Source organism: Mesocricetus auratus, unplaced genomic scaffold (genome assembly GCF_017639785.1).
Source record: "Mesocricetus auratus isolate SY011 unplaced genomic scaffold, BCM_Maur_2.0 Super-Scaffold_6730, whole genome shotgun sequence".
Taxonomy (NCBI): Eukaryota; Metazoa; Chordata; class Mammalia; order Rodentia; family Cricetidae; genus Mesocricetus; species Mesocricetus auratus.
The window spans coordinates 111,939,473-111,953,212 of record NW_024429184.1 but is presented as its reverse complement, the minus strand read 5'-3'; the positions used below and the strand labels follow the sequence as shown (position 1 = coordinate 111,953,212).

The window sequence follows — 13,740 nt, the reverse complement described above, 5'->3', positions numbered from 1 at the left end:
ATAGGATATGTAACTTTAAATTTTAAAATTTATGAATGTCTATAAGCATGTTCTCCCAGGAATTCTAAATCTCCATTCTTCAACATTCTTGGGGAATGCATGTAAATCCATAGTTTTGTTTAACAGCTTCATAATTTTATATAATTTTTTAAGGCTTTAGTCTATTTTCTTAGAGCTGAGGATTAGACTTGGGGTCTTGTGTGTGGCGTTTTGGTCTTTAATCCTGACTTTAGATGACTGTGGGTAGGTTTTGGAGTTGTAATCCAGAGAGCCTGATAGATCCTTTCTTGACTGCTTCATTCTGAATGTTTGGATGAAGTGGGGCTCTAAATGGGGACACTCAGTGAGTTTCCTGTTCATGTTTCAAATGGGTTGGTTTCTTTAATGAAGATCCTTCTATTAATTCACAGAAAAAGTCACACTCAAAAAGCCTTCAGGAGAGCGAGCCTAAGCTCCCCGGCAGCATGCAGTCTTTCAGCTTCAGTGTACAGAGTTAATTGAATTTCCACAATTCTTTCTAAAACTGCGTCCTTTCTCTCCTTCTAAAAAGAGACTACAGGTTTCAAGAAAATAAATGACATTGTAGGGTTAATCTCGACCCCACTGTCCTCTGTTTCCAGTGAAGGCCTGACAAACTTGTGTCTTCCAAGCATCAGTCATCCAGCACCCTCACAAACCACCTCAGTCTTTTATAGTGGACTCTGAGGTAAGAGTCAGTAAGTACAAGTTTGATTTTAGAAAAAAAGAGAGAGAGAAAATATCACAAGCACAGACTGGAGTATCCTTTCCCTAGAGAAAATATGTAAAGACACACGAGAGGTTCCAAAGCACAGGTCTTCAGATAAAATGAAGACAATAGCCTCCAACATCTTCCCTCTGACCTCCCAAGGGACTGAAGACTGGGGAACCCTCGTCCCCAGATGCACAACTCTTCACACAGTGTCCTTTGGGTCAGTGAGTGATTCTATACCAATATGTGTTCAAAGAGAGACAGTTCTAATGCCTCATCTCTGGTGGATGACAGTTCACACCAGCGACTTGTTTAGCTTCAAATAACAGTGTCCTTATCCTTATCTCTTTAAATACGCAAATGAATTCAAATTAGAGTTTTAATCTCAGACTGAAACATCAATGGTATTTTCACTACAAGGAGTTTCATAATGGTCTCATTACTGCTCCTAAGTGCAGCACACTGAGGCATTTAAATAGCTGAATTGCTACTACATATATTCTTTGAGAACAGGTATCCAGGTAACCATGGCAATTGTGTCTCCAGGCAGGATGGTAGTGGGGTGGGAAACTATTTCATTAATTGAAGGGAAGAGATTGAAAAGAGGTTGTCGAGCTGTAGATCAGAGAGAGGGGGAAAGAGAAAAACAAGACAGGTTTCACAATCTTGTTTTATTCTCATTATTAAATTATGTAACCCAGAGAAGCTCAAAATGGTTTGAAAGGTTTGGAGAAATTACAAGATTAAATGACTGTGCCATTCTTAGCCTTTCTGCATTATTATCATGGTTGACCTGTACCAGATTTTATTTAGTTGGGCTTTTATATGGTTTGTTTGAAACTTGATGCATCTCTTGAGGAGACAGAATTGTGGCCAATGACCCAAAGCAAGAACAGAATGACCCACATCTCGAGAGAGCTGTGTAAATGGAATTGGAGATCTATTTATTTTGAGTTGGTAGAACCTGGAAACTGCTTCTACCAGAAAAGTTCATTTTCAACCTGGCTTCCCTGCCTCCCTGACTACTGATAAATATCTAGATTTGAAAGGCAACTTTTCCTCCTTCCTTCCTTCCTTCCTTCCTTCCTTCCTTCCTTCCTTCTTTCCTTCCTTCCTTTCTCTCTTCCTTTTTTCCTTTTCTTTTCCCTCCCTCTCTCCCTCCCTTCTTCTCTCCCCTTCTTCCTCTCTCTCTCCCTCCCTCCTTTCTAACCAAAGCTGAGGAGAAAAGGGGTCAGGTTTTCAGAAGATACCCAGCTTTGCTTTCATTTAAGGGGTGCTGCAAGCTGGTGTCTGCCATTTCACCAAATATGCCTATGTAACTTGAGGTTTTGACTTTCTGACAAAAATTGTTCCAGTGGACAGTGTAGGATTTGTGAAAACTCAATGGCCCAAACATAATCTGACTCCAAAAGCAGGTGGGCTATATTTGTGGACTTTCTTTTCAAACCAAGCAAACATGCAGCACTGTAGTATCTAGGTGACTCCCTCCCATTCCCGAAGAACACTCATGCCAAAGCTCCCCGCACAGCACAGCGTGCCATTAGGTTAATTCAGGTAGAAAAAGAGACAGACAATATGAGGTGCAACTATTACCAAGCAAGGAATCCAGGTCTCGGATATGTTTTGTGGATTCATTCCTCAAAGAGTAAATCCACTTCTATTTAGGGGTGGGCAACATTATTTATAGAATCAAAGAAAGCAACCTAAAACTGGGTGGATAATTATTAACCAAATGGATTTCATTTTAAAACAAACATTTCTTTTCTGCCAAACAGATTTTTGTTTTGGAAAGCAACTAACTCTGGAGATCAGGGCCAGAAGCTGCCATCTGCATCACAATAGCTCTTTGGGTGTTGTCCAATTGCAACTACCTTGCTCTGCTTTGCAACCCAGAGGCTCTTAGTTACAAGGAGCTGCAGCTGCTGCTCAGGGACCATGCTTCCAGCTGCACCACCTGCAGAGACAATGGCCAGGGAGACCTGTTTTCTTAAGGCAGAGGACAGTGAGACAGACACTCTCAGCTGTTAACAGAGATAGTATGGCTTTCCACTGTGTATACACAAGACTGATTTGCTAAAGGCTAGAAAGGGAGGCGCTACCCGCCTGTGTTAGATCTCTGGGATAGCGAGGCATCGAGTGGGCCTCTGTTGGTAATGCTTAACCTAGACAAATATTAGCACGGTGCAATGAATGAGGGGTGACCAGAAGGCCGAGTGAGTGAGATTTCTCACATCTGGTCTGCATGGGTTTACTTTTCACTCAGTGTTTGTTTGTGTGTGTGTGTGTGTGTGTGTGTGTGTGTGTGTGTGTGCGCGCGTGCGCGCGCGTGCACATGTGCACGCCTGTGTCAGTTCATGTGCAATATCTATGAGCGTGCGCCAGAAGAAGGTATCGGATCCCCAGGAACCGGAAATATGTGGTTGGGAGCCACTTTATCGGTGCTCAGAAATGAACCCAGGTGCTCTGCAAGAGCGTCCATGTTTTTAACTGTGCAGCCATTTTCCAGCCGAGACCATTTGAGCCAACCCTGCCATTAGTCACATGGACTCTATAAAGTGATTCATCGAGAACCGTTTTTGTCCCTGTGTTCCATTTCCTAAACTGTAGCCATTTAAGCAACAGCCTTCCATAAAAGAACATACAACTAACTAGAGCAGAAATGTCCCCCAGTGCATATTTCAGCTTCTGCTTGCTCTAAGAGAAGCAGAGATAAATGCCTTGTTCTTTCCCTCAAAAATGTCCATTCTGCTTGGAGAGTGACAGTGAATGGTATTTGAATCTGGAGCAATTAGTTTTTCCCTTTCTAGTTCTGGGATGTAATTACCCAACTTATATTCTGGGAGACTCTCCCATCTAAGAGTCAGTATAGTTGGTACTGTTACTTTTCAGAGCCCAAGTCTGTTGCTTAGTCTTTGTGTATTTGACTACCATAGGTCTCTACCTCAAGTGGTGAGTACTTTTGTTATATGAAATGAAGTTAGAGCTGCTAGACCAAGGGATTTGTTACTGCATGTAGATAGTTGTGTAGAGTCTATAAAAACCATTTCTAGATATGATTTGCATTGCAAATTAAGATGCTAACCAGAGGTCTTGAGGAAGTAACACAAATGAAACATGGCATCACTACTGCAAATGCTCAATTCATGCCAGAAGAGGCCACCGCCATCAGAGAGGACCGTTTCCATCTGAACAATTCCAGACTTGGGCATTTCCCGCTAAAGTGGCTGCTGGTGGGATGGGGATCAGGAAGGTGGAGGATCTGTTGGGATAGCTCGGGAGAGCACTCATCCAGAAAGTTACAACTGAAGGAGAGTCAGCAGACTGCTCTTCAGCTTGGACTTCAACATGGCTAAACAGGGCTCCACACAAGGTCCAGTACAAAAGCTCATCTTTTGAAAGTAAAGATACCATATGATGCCGAAGCCCGGGCCATCCAGAAGCTGAACTCCTACTCTGGTGTGCATTCCTTAGACTTCTGTGCCTGTTTGCACCTGATTCTTAAGGCAATACATCTTATGTGGGACGCGTCTATGTTTTGCACGCTTTGGGACTGCTTCATGGTTTCCAAAGGCAAAGCATGTGATTAAGGTTGAGCCAATCAGCGCTTTCCAAACTCTGACCACACACAGGGCCTGAAATGTGACTTACATCGGACCAATCAGTGTCAATGAAATGTATTTCTGCTTCTGAAATGGGGCAAAATGAACTCTCAGTTGCTGATCTCCGAGCTCTGAGTGTGAGATGACAGGCTTGGGGCTGTAGCCAGAGAGACAAGCCAACAGGCAGAAGCCAAGGTGTGGGAGCAGATGAGAGACAGAGAGGGCCAAAATAAGATGTAGTCCAAAGCCCTTCTGCCTTAGGCTAGCCGGCTCTGACTCTGATGAGGCAACACATCCTTCTTGCTGCTCTAGTTTGTTTGGATAGGGCTCTTTGCAAGACATCTAATGGCTCCCTGAACCTTTCCCAACATCATTTAGCATCTAAATATCTCTCCTTTACTGGAACCACTAAATGAATATGACTGCTGCACATAACTGATGTTCTGGATTCCCATCTCTATGATGCCATCCTTGCTAGGAATGTCCTTACCCTTTTCTTTTTCTCATGGCCAAAAATCACTTAACAGCCTTCATGGCAAGCAATACCTGCTCTCAGAGGTGGTCATTAATGCTCTTCCTGTACTCTCTACAAGGCAAAACTGAAAAGATCCCTGCTTGTATTGTGATGACCTTTCTTTCAGTCTGTAGAATCTTAACTCATTACAAGGATGCTCTCAGAGACTGTACATATCTCCCAGAGTGTGTGAGCACTTCATGATGGGGGTCTGTGAGTTTCACTCTATGCAGAGGTAGGGTACATTTTTAGGGCACCGTCTTTATATGCACACTGTTTGTGTTTAAAAATTTACTCTACTAAGTCCAAGAGTGTAAGACTTAAAGCATATCATATACTCCTAATTGTGTCTTTGTTTTTAATCTGTAAAATGAGGTATACCCTATTTACAGACATCATGGGAATGAAATGACTTAATCTGTGTGAAGTATTAGAACAGTATGGTGTTTCCGTCTATATTAGAACTTACCATTATATTTCTAACTTTAGTGCCTGTCATAAAATAGGTATCAAAATAGTATAACTATGAGAAGGCAGCTTATACCCTGCAAGTCTTATGAAGTAGGAGAGAAAGAGAAGGCAATAATGCAATCTTATGATTTTATTTTCTTAAAATTTATATGTGGTGGTGAGAAATCATATGGCATCAGGAAAATTTGGGCTGTTGCGTTTTATGGAGGCTTTGTTCACAGTCCTGCCATCTATTGGAATGTCATTGTATTTGGCTCTGGGAATTAGAATTTACTGAAATAATATCCCCACCTTTAAGAGGCTCATGGTTTGTAGGTGATTTAGGTGAGTGAATGAAGTTGAGAGGATGTACATGCTGTGGGGCATGGAGAGTTGCTCCTGAAGCTGCCTCATATCCTCAGCTCAGGAATTAGAGACACAGATTCCTGGCTCCACTGAAATATTATATATATATATATATATATATATATATATATATATATATATATAATACCAGGTCTGGGACCATCAACAGCACTTCTAAAAGTGTGAGTTAGCTCTACGCCATGTAGCATCATCCAGGAGACGTGCCCCTGGGTCTCCTGGAAGTGAGCATTAACTGAAGAGGACAGCACATTGCAGCATGTGGTCCAGGCAGAAAGAGTCTGGAGAGAGTGCAGTGGCTCCTCCTTTCAAAATGCTTCCCCAGTGTCTGTATCGCCGCAGCTGCTGTTGCTGCTGCTGCCACCACCGCCGCCACCATGGCCATCCCTCAGGGACACCAGATTCCACCTCTCTAGCCTTTCCATGTAAAATGAATACCAGAGACTTCCAGGGACTCTGCCAGGCCTCCCATGCCAGTTTGAACTGTTGGCTCCTCTGGGCTCGTGGACTGGGTTCTTGGCCTCTCCAGAACATGGGTGGCCACTACTAGACTTCAAAGCCTCTATGGTATAGTCTAATACCTGCCTTTAAAAATCTACCTTACATATACACAAACGCCTTCCTATCCAACATATACAAATTATAAAAGAGTAAGAAGTTTAAATACCTGAAAGAAAGAAGCCTCTGTTCATTCTATTGACTCTGGTCCTGTAGAGGACAATGCCTACTATGGGTGGTTTCTGGCTTACAACACGGGGTGATGGTTGGCCTGGATGGGTTAAAGAAGACTGCCTGGTGTAGGTGACTATGTGCTAGAGTCTTATGGGTAACTAGGGGTCTGCTAAGCTTTGACAGGAGCAGGACAACTGTGCTTCAAAATAGATCTTTTGGCGCTTTTGTCCAAGATGGAACACAAGTCCTGGTGGTTTTACCCACTGATTCTAGAGCATGTGACGTCATTTCTTGATTTTTGTTTTTTAACTTCAGTTCCAGCTCAGCTGCATAGTGAGTCATCATGAAAATGGTGGAGTGGCAGGAGAAGTTAGGATCTTTCTCCCAAGTAGAGGTTTGATTGGTCTGAGGTGAACACCAGCATTTGTTTGTTTGTTTTTACAGTGCCAGGGATCAGTGCGAAGCCTCATGCACTCCAGGTAAGTGCTCTTCCTCTGAACCCTGTGCAGGGGTTCAATTCTTGCCAAAGCTCTCAGGTGTCAGTAAGCGTGGAGCTGAAGAATTGCTGGTTAAGCCATTTCTGGTGTCCTAAAGGACCCCAAGTACCGGCTCTAGAGACATCAGATGTCAGGCACCTCTCTGTGGGGGTGGGTCCTGAGCCTTACCAAAGCCAAGAGGGGCTGAGCCTTTTGCTTGAAAAACAACCAGGAGGTGTGATCTGAGTGATAGTGTATTTCAAAAGCTCACAGTCAACATGGTACCACTTTAACAAAAAGCAGAACGTAGCTACACAGGTGTGTCATCCACCCGCTAATTAACAGATGATCACATCACACGTATTTTATTCTCATGCCAAAATATGGAGGCAGTATGGGTGGCATTGAAGTGCTATCATGCCACCCTGACTCTGTAGGGCCATGCTTACGTAAAGCCTCACAGAGATCAGACTGAGCACCTAACACAAGCTTTTTTATGCTCCAGAGGAACAGGAAAGTGGCTGCTAGCTCAGCTTCCTGCTCATCAGCTTCACAGGTCTTCAAATTAAATCAATGGCTATTTCTTTTTTTTAAAACTCGGACTCTAGACTCTAAAACCCCCATGGTGACTTAACATACCTGGTCCAACCCTGGCATCTGAGAGTCACTGAAACATATTATCTTTATCACTTTGGTGATTTTGAGTTTCTATAAGCAAAAATTTGCCTACCTGAGAATGGTCATTAGTGGCTTTCCACGGAAGTCATTGAATAACCCATTTTATTTGTTTCTGTTTTACTTTATTTTTTAAGATCCTGTTTTAGGTTGATTATGTTTTTAAAATGCTCATTCGTTACAAACAAAAGGAGATAATTTTCATTATACCAGTTGACTCTTTTTGACTGACAGGCACATTCTCATGAAGTAAACCATTCCTACTATATTCTGCAATCCCAGAGAGATGGTCAATCAAGGTGCATGCATGTAATTCAAGGGAAGACTTTGGGCCCTGGGCTAGCAAGATGCTCAGAAAGTAAAGTCACCTGCCTCTAACCCTGACAACTGGAGTCAGTTCCTTAGGAACCACACGGTGAAGGAGAGAACCTGCTCCTGCAAGTCGTCCTCTGACAGCTGCCCAGGCCCCAGTGTATGTGAGTAAATGGAATTAAACCTTTTAAAATGATTTTGAACCTGAAATGAGAAATACAATGGGGGAAAAGGAGGGAAGAGAGAGGGAGAGGGAAGGAGAAGAAAGGACAGGAGGAAGAATCACGTAGGCTTGGTCCCAGAATAGTCTTGATATCGTCAACTGGAGATTTAGATACTCATTTGCCCATTATCAGCTAGACTTTAGGTTTGTTGAACTACCTGTGTTCTGCAAACAATTTGTTCAATGCTAAAATCTAGAGTTGGTTTCTGGTGCTTGTGGTCTGGGATCACAGGATTTGATCTGCTGCTAAATTATGACTAGCATCAGGGGAGACTATGATAGAATGAGAGAGGGATAGAATGAGATTAGGAGGCTAATCTTGGATGTGAAATATGTGATACTCACAAGACTTGGAAAATGGATGACCTGCATGGGTGCCTACTGCAGACCTAATGTTAGTAGATGAGCAGAGCCAGTAGATAATAAATGAAGGACCAGTCCTTCAGCTAAAGGACAAGGGAACTTTAATCATGGTAAATGTGACTTGAAGCTTACAAATGAAGAACATACTTGAAATTAATCAATGAAATTTATTTAAAAATTAAAACAAATATTTAGTACCCCTGGCTTCACAAGCCAAAACTCAAATGGCTAGTGATAAGCTATATGCCTTCCCAATAGTCAAAGCAGATCCTTGGGTCAACTTAAAAATCAAGGTAAGGAATATTCATGAATCAGCAACTGAATAAAACTAACAGTTACAAGTAAATCTATCTTATGACTTCTGATAGGATGCTTACCCCCACCTACTTTGGTTTTTTTTGTTTGCTATAGTTCTTTCCTTAAAAGTACAGACCACCCCCACCCCACTATCCATATACCCCCACAGCAATGGGAGAGAAGACCCTGTACCTCGCCTGGGCTAAACAGTAGAGTTGGCCCTGGTGGTGTGGGTATGGGTGACCCGGATCTGAGAACCTGAGAGCAGAACTGTCCCCACTCCTTGCTGCAGGCTGCATTGGGTGAGCTAGCCCAGGCAGTGCTGGAGAGGTTGCCTGGCTAGTGATGATGAGGGAGAGCTGGCAGGGGCAGGCTGACCAACCCAGGCCCAGAACAAGGGTTATGAATTAGACCACCCCAGCATCCACCTCATCTGTGAACTGTTGGAGCCTGTGAAGGGGACAAACCTACTGATCTAAAATTGTAGGATCTCCATGACACAGGACAACAACAGGATATCCAAGAAGAGCTCCAGAGAGAGCCCATTATGGATGGTATAGCAGAAGCCAGAGGCCTCACGCCAGACCAATGACTCACAGCAACAAACACTTGCAAGTAAAGATGAATGGACTGGAGGGAAGACTTGATGATTCAATGGGCCACACTACAGCTTCCACTGTGTGACTCTCCTTTTTTGTTTTTGTTTTTTTAATTTTGTTTTGTTTTGGCAGAGGTGGGGAGCTTTCACGGGCTGAGGGTGGAAGTGAGGGGGCAGGGAAAAAGTGCTATCAGCATGCATGTCGTAAAATCCACAGAAAATCAGTACAAGTTGAGAAAAAATACACTTATATAGACATAGGCGCACTTGTAATCTGTGATAAGTCTGAAGTCTAAGATTCTACTTCATCAGCAAAACTGTTACGAAGGCATTTGGGATATAGCTTTAGCATCTAGGGGACAATAAATACACATACCTCCAAGCATGGAACATATTGAGTTGCCATTTGAACTGGAGGAACTCCCCATGATTTAGGTGGGAGAAGGCAGAAACAAATTATAAGTGTTCATGAAGTCAATCAAATATGCATTAGTTAAATAACAAAGAGACATAAAGTAATAGAAATGTGAGCCTGATGAATTGCCAGTAGGAAATAAACCCCATCAAGGGAAGAAATTAAATGGCTTGAGATGCAGTTTATGGAGTATATGGTCTATTTAAGCATAACTGTTAGTCTTTTAGAGAATATGATGTGTGTTGATGTTACAACAATTCCAAGTTATAGTTACTATTCCTAATTCATGTTCAAAACATGTTTACACAACTGTCAGATACCAAGGATGTGCCCAAAGCCAAACATCTACATAAGAGTAGGTACATTTGAAAATCAGCATGGAAATTCAACAAGCTATATAACCAGTCAGGAAGAGAAGTATGCTAGAGTGAGTTAGCTACAGAAGATATTATGGGTTGGTCCTGGGATGCCTGATCTTCACTGTCAATTTGACAGGACTTAGAAACACCCGGAGACAACTTCCTGTAGGTATCTGAGGGTGTTTCCAGTGAGATTCAACTGAGGAGTGAAGACCTGTCTGCAGTGTGGGGAGCACCATCCCATTGACGGGGGTACCAGACTGAATGCAAAGGGAAAAATGAGTGGAGCACCAGAATTCATCTCCATCTACTTCATGACCAAATGCAATGTGACCATCTCCCTTACATTCCTGCCACCATGCCTTCCACCAAGACGGATGGGACCATCAAAAGTGAGATGAAATAAACCCTCTGCCCTGAAGTGGCTTTGGTCAGGCATTCATCACAGTGATTAGAAAAGGAAAACCAAAAACTTGGTGCTGAGTGATAGAGTCGCAGCCACAATAAGCCTGTCCTGTAGTTAGTTTATAGCCCCTGGAACTGGTTTGCAGGAGAAACATGGAACAGTTTAGAGTTGTGGTCTACAGAAGCCCTGGAATGCTACAAACAGGATTTGATGGGCAATTCAGGTTGGGATGTAAGAGAATACTTTGAGAAATACAGGCAGTGGAAACCTGGCTAACGAAGTTTCAGAAGAGAACACAAACTCCAAGGGAAACTGTGCTAGAGACCATGTTTCACACACACACACACACACACACACACGCACACACACACACATGCACCCAAGCACGCACGCACACACGCACGTGCACGCACGCACACCAAACAAACAAACAAAAATCAATGCCCTCTAGCTCAGTTTCAAATGGAGTTTCTGTGTGTGCGGTGTGTGTATATATATATTGGCTTTTTCTCCTCTTAATCCTCTCCTTTGGAATAAGACTGTTTATTCTGTGTCTTGTGTGAAAGTATGTAATTTATTTCACAGTGAGGAGAGTTTCCATAGTCTCACAAGTGATTTTCTACTCTTGAACAGTATTGAGGCTGTTATAGACCATGGGGCTTGGGAAGCAAGACTGGATACATTTTCCACTGAGCTAGCCATGAGTCTGTGAGACCAAGGGTGGAATCTTAAAAGCTACTTGACTGGGCATCAAGTTTACAAACAGTAATCTTGTAATGCTTAATCTTGACTGTCACCTGGAATAGGTTTAGAACTAACTAGAGATGAATCTCTGAATATATCTATCTGGATATTTCCACCTTTATCCAAGGTGGGGAGACCAGCTCTGAATGGTAGTGATACTCTGCATAGGCTGGGTCCCAGACTCTATGTAAGTTGGTATAAAAGCAATTGCAGTTTTTGAACTATTGAAACTTGTCACTTAATATTGGCATATATTCTTAATTGCGGTTATATTATCTATTATTTTAATTCACAGTTCTCACTTCTGGGGATGGCTTATTATTGGACATTTATTTTATGAGAATGATATTAGGGAGCCAACTTGCAACATCAGCAGCATATCTGGGCCAGGACCTGCTATGGAATGTATAATGCAAAGCTGGTTCAGGAATTTGCAAAGGAGACAAGAGCTCTGAGGATAGGAGATAGTGGCTGGCCATCAGAGGGTGACAATAACCAAAGAAGAGAAATCATTGAAGTGGTCCTCTTGAATCCACAAGATAAGTTGCCAATGAGCTCGCTACTATGGATCATGTAAGGGTCTTGCAGTATTGGAGACAAATAGGAAAGGTACGAATCTTATATGTGGGTGTTTCATAAGCTGACCGAATAATAACAAAAGAAAACTACTTTGAACTGTCATCCTATCCACTCCTGTTCTACACAGCAAACCATTTTTAACTGGCTTGTGACTTGGTATAAAATACAGATTGTACACAACAGCTAGCAAAGATCAGTAAGTTGCAAAGATCTCCCCAAAGCCAAGCTTGCACTAAAAAGGGGGTATGGTCATTATTTGCCAGTCTGCTGCTGGTCAGACCCACTACAGCAGATTTCTGACTCTAGAGGAAACCATTCTATTGGGAAAGTATGCTCAATAAATCAATGGTATGCACTCGGAAGCCCACACCCAGCATTGGTCAACAGCAAGGTCCCAGCTCTCCTTTCCACAGTGATGCCTAAGTACATGTCACACAACCGACGCCTCAAGCTTCAAAGGTTGCGTAAACCGGGCTGTAAGGCTTTTTCTCATTCACGATTCTCACTGACTACCACTTCTTCAAACATCCTGGCAGCTTTTGGCATCGACTTGAATGAGACACCAAGTGCAGGGCAGCGTTTACTCCTCTCTGCTTCCTGTGGACACTGTGTGACCAACTGCTGCACACTCCTGCCTCGGTAGCTGGAGTCACCCTTGCTGCTCGCCCTTCTCCTCCATGATGGGCTGCATCTTCCAATGTGTGTCAAAGTAAGCTCTTCCCTTCTTAAGTTGCTTTTTCATTAAAGCAATAAAAGTGACTAACATGGGCCACAGGGGAGGGACTGAACTGTTTGCATTTCTAAATTGTGATACACAGTGTTCTAGTAGTGGCATCTGATATACTTAATTTTCTCTCTTCTCTTTATCCTCTTCCCTTCCTTCTCATTCCCCCTTTTCCTGGATTTTTCCAACTTGGACATTAAACCCAGGGCTTTGCACATGCTAAGCACGAGCTCTACCAAAAAGTCTATTCTCTCTGATAACAAACCAAGCCAAGCACCTGACTGGACCATGAGGGTTCTTAAATTTCACTGTCAAAGAGAAGAAAAAGAAGTTCATCTCAGAGTGTTTGCTTTATGCCAAGCCGTACACTAAACATTTAATTCTCCCAGTCACCATGCCAAAAATCTTATCATCTTCTTCCTTCATAGATGATGTCACAGATTCATTTGGGTTGAATCGTTTTTTCTTTTCATCAGACATCTAGTGAGCAGTGAAACTATAATTTAAGTCTAAGTATTCTTCAGCAAGAAGTAACAGAATACCAGGGATGCTAAAATATACTAAGACTAGACTGTAGGAATAATTGTCTCCAGAAAAAGTCTATGCACCTGCTCCAACCCTATCCAAGAACCCCCGATGATTGTATAATGTCTATGAAACTACCTATATATATGTATATTATATTAAAGGGGATATATTGATTCAATAGGTCTGCATTTGGGCCTGAGGGTTTGGATTTCTAACAAGCTCCAGGTGATGCTATGGGCATCAGAGGACTTTTGAGCTGCCAGTGAATAAGCCTAAGAAGCAGGCACACAATAGTTAAAGTGGTTTTTAATACAAGTCATGGGTCCTGTCCCCAGATAAATTGCAAGCATCTCTAAGCCATAGCAGTGCCAGGCCCATAGAAACCAAGCCAGTCAGTGAATGCTTAGTATATGTGTGGGGTGGTGGATGCTAGGAATAGACCTCAGGGCTTCACACAAGCTGCCTGACTGCTTTTCCACTGAGTGGTGACCTCATCCCTCATTGAGTAATTCTTAAGAGAAAGAATTCTGACTCTGGAAATCCAATGCAAGAATATGAGCTTGTTTCAGGTAGCCTGACTCATTTCTACAAGGGAGGGGCTGAGGGCTGCAAGCTTGTAGCTGACCATTGAGAGGCAACCACTGACTATAACCACCCTTTTAAGGAGTCCTGGATATGTGAGCTCTAAAGAG

At 42.7% G+C, this 13,740-nt stretch overlaps 1 protein-coding gene and 1 long non-coding RNA gene across 8 annotated transcripts in view; one reads left to right on the top strand and one right to left on the bottom strand.

Annotated features, from left to right (window-relative positions):
* Ppp2r2b (protein phosphatase 2 regulatory subunit Bbeta) overlaps positions 1-13,740 on the bottom strand; it is a 390,383-nt gene that overhangs the window by 299,465 nt on the left and 77,178 nt on the right. The gene's annotated exons all lie outside the window — the stretch shown is intronic.
* LOC121138878 overlaps positions 1-13,740 on the top strand; it is a 31,122-nt gene that overhangs the window by 8,957 nt on the left and 8,425 nt on the right. For all 4 annotated transcript variants that reach the window (XR_005875760.1, XR_005875757.1, XR_005875759.1 and 1 more), the window contains 3 exons: positions 6,794-6,828; positions 7,735-7,976; positions 12,333-12,505. This is a non-coding gene — a long non-coding RNA (uncharacterized LOC121138878). The remainder of the gene's footprint in view (positions 1-6,793; positions 6,829-7,734; positions 7,977-12,332; positions 12,506-13,740) is intronic.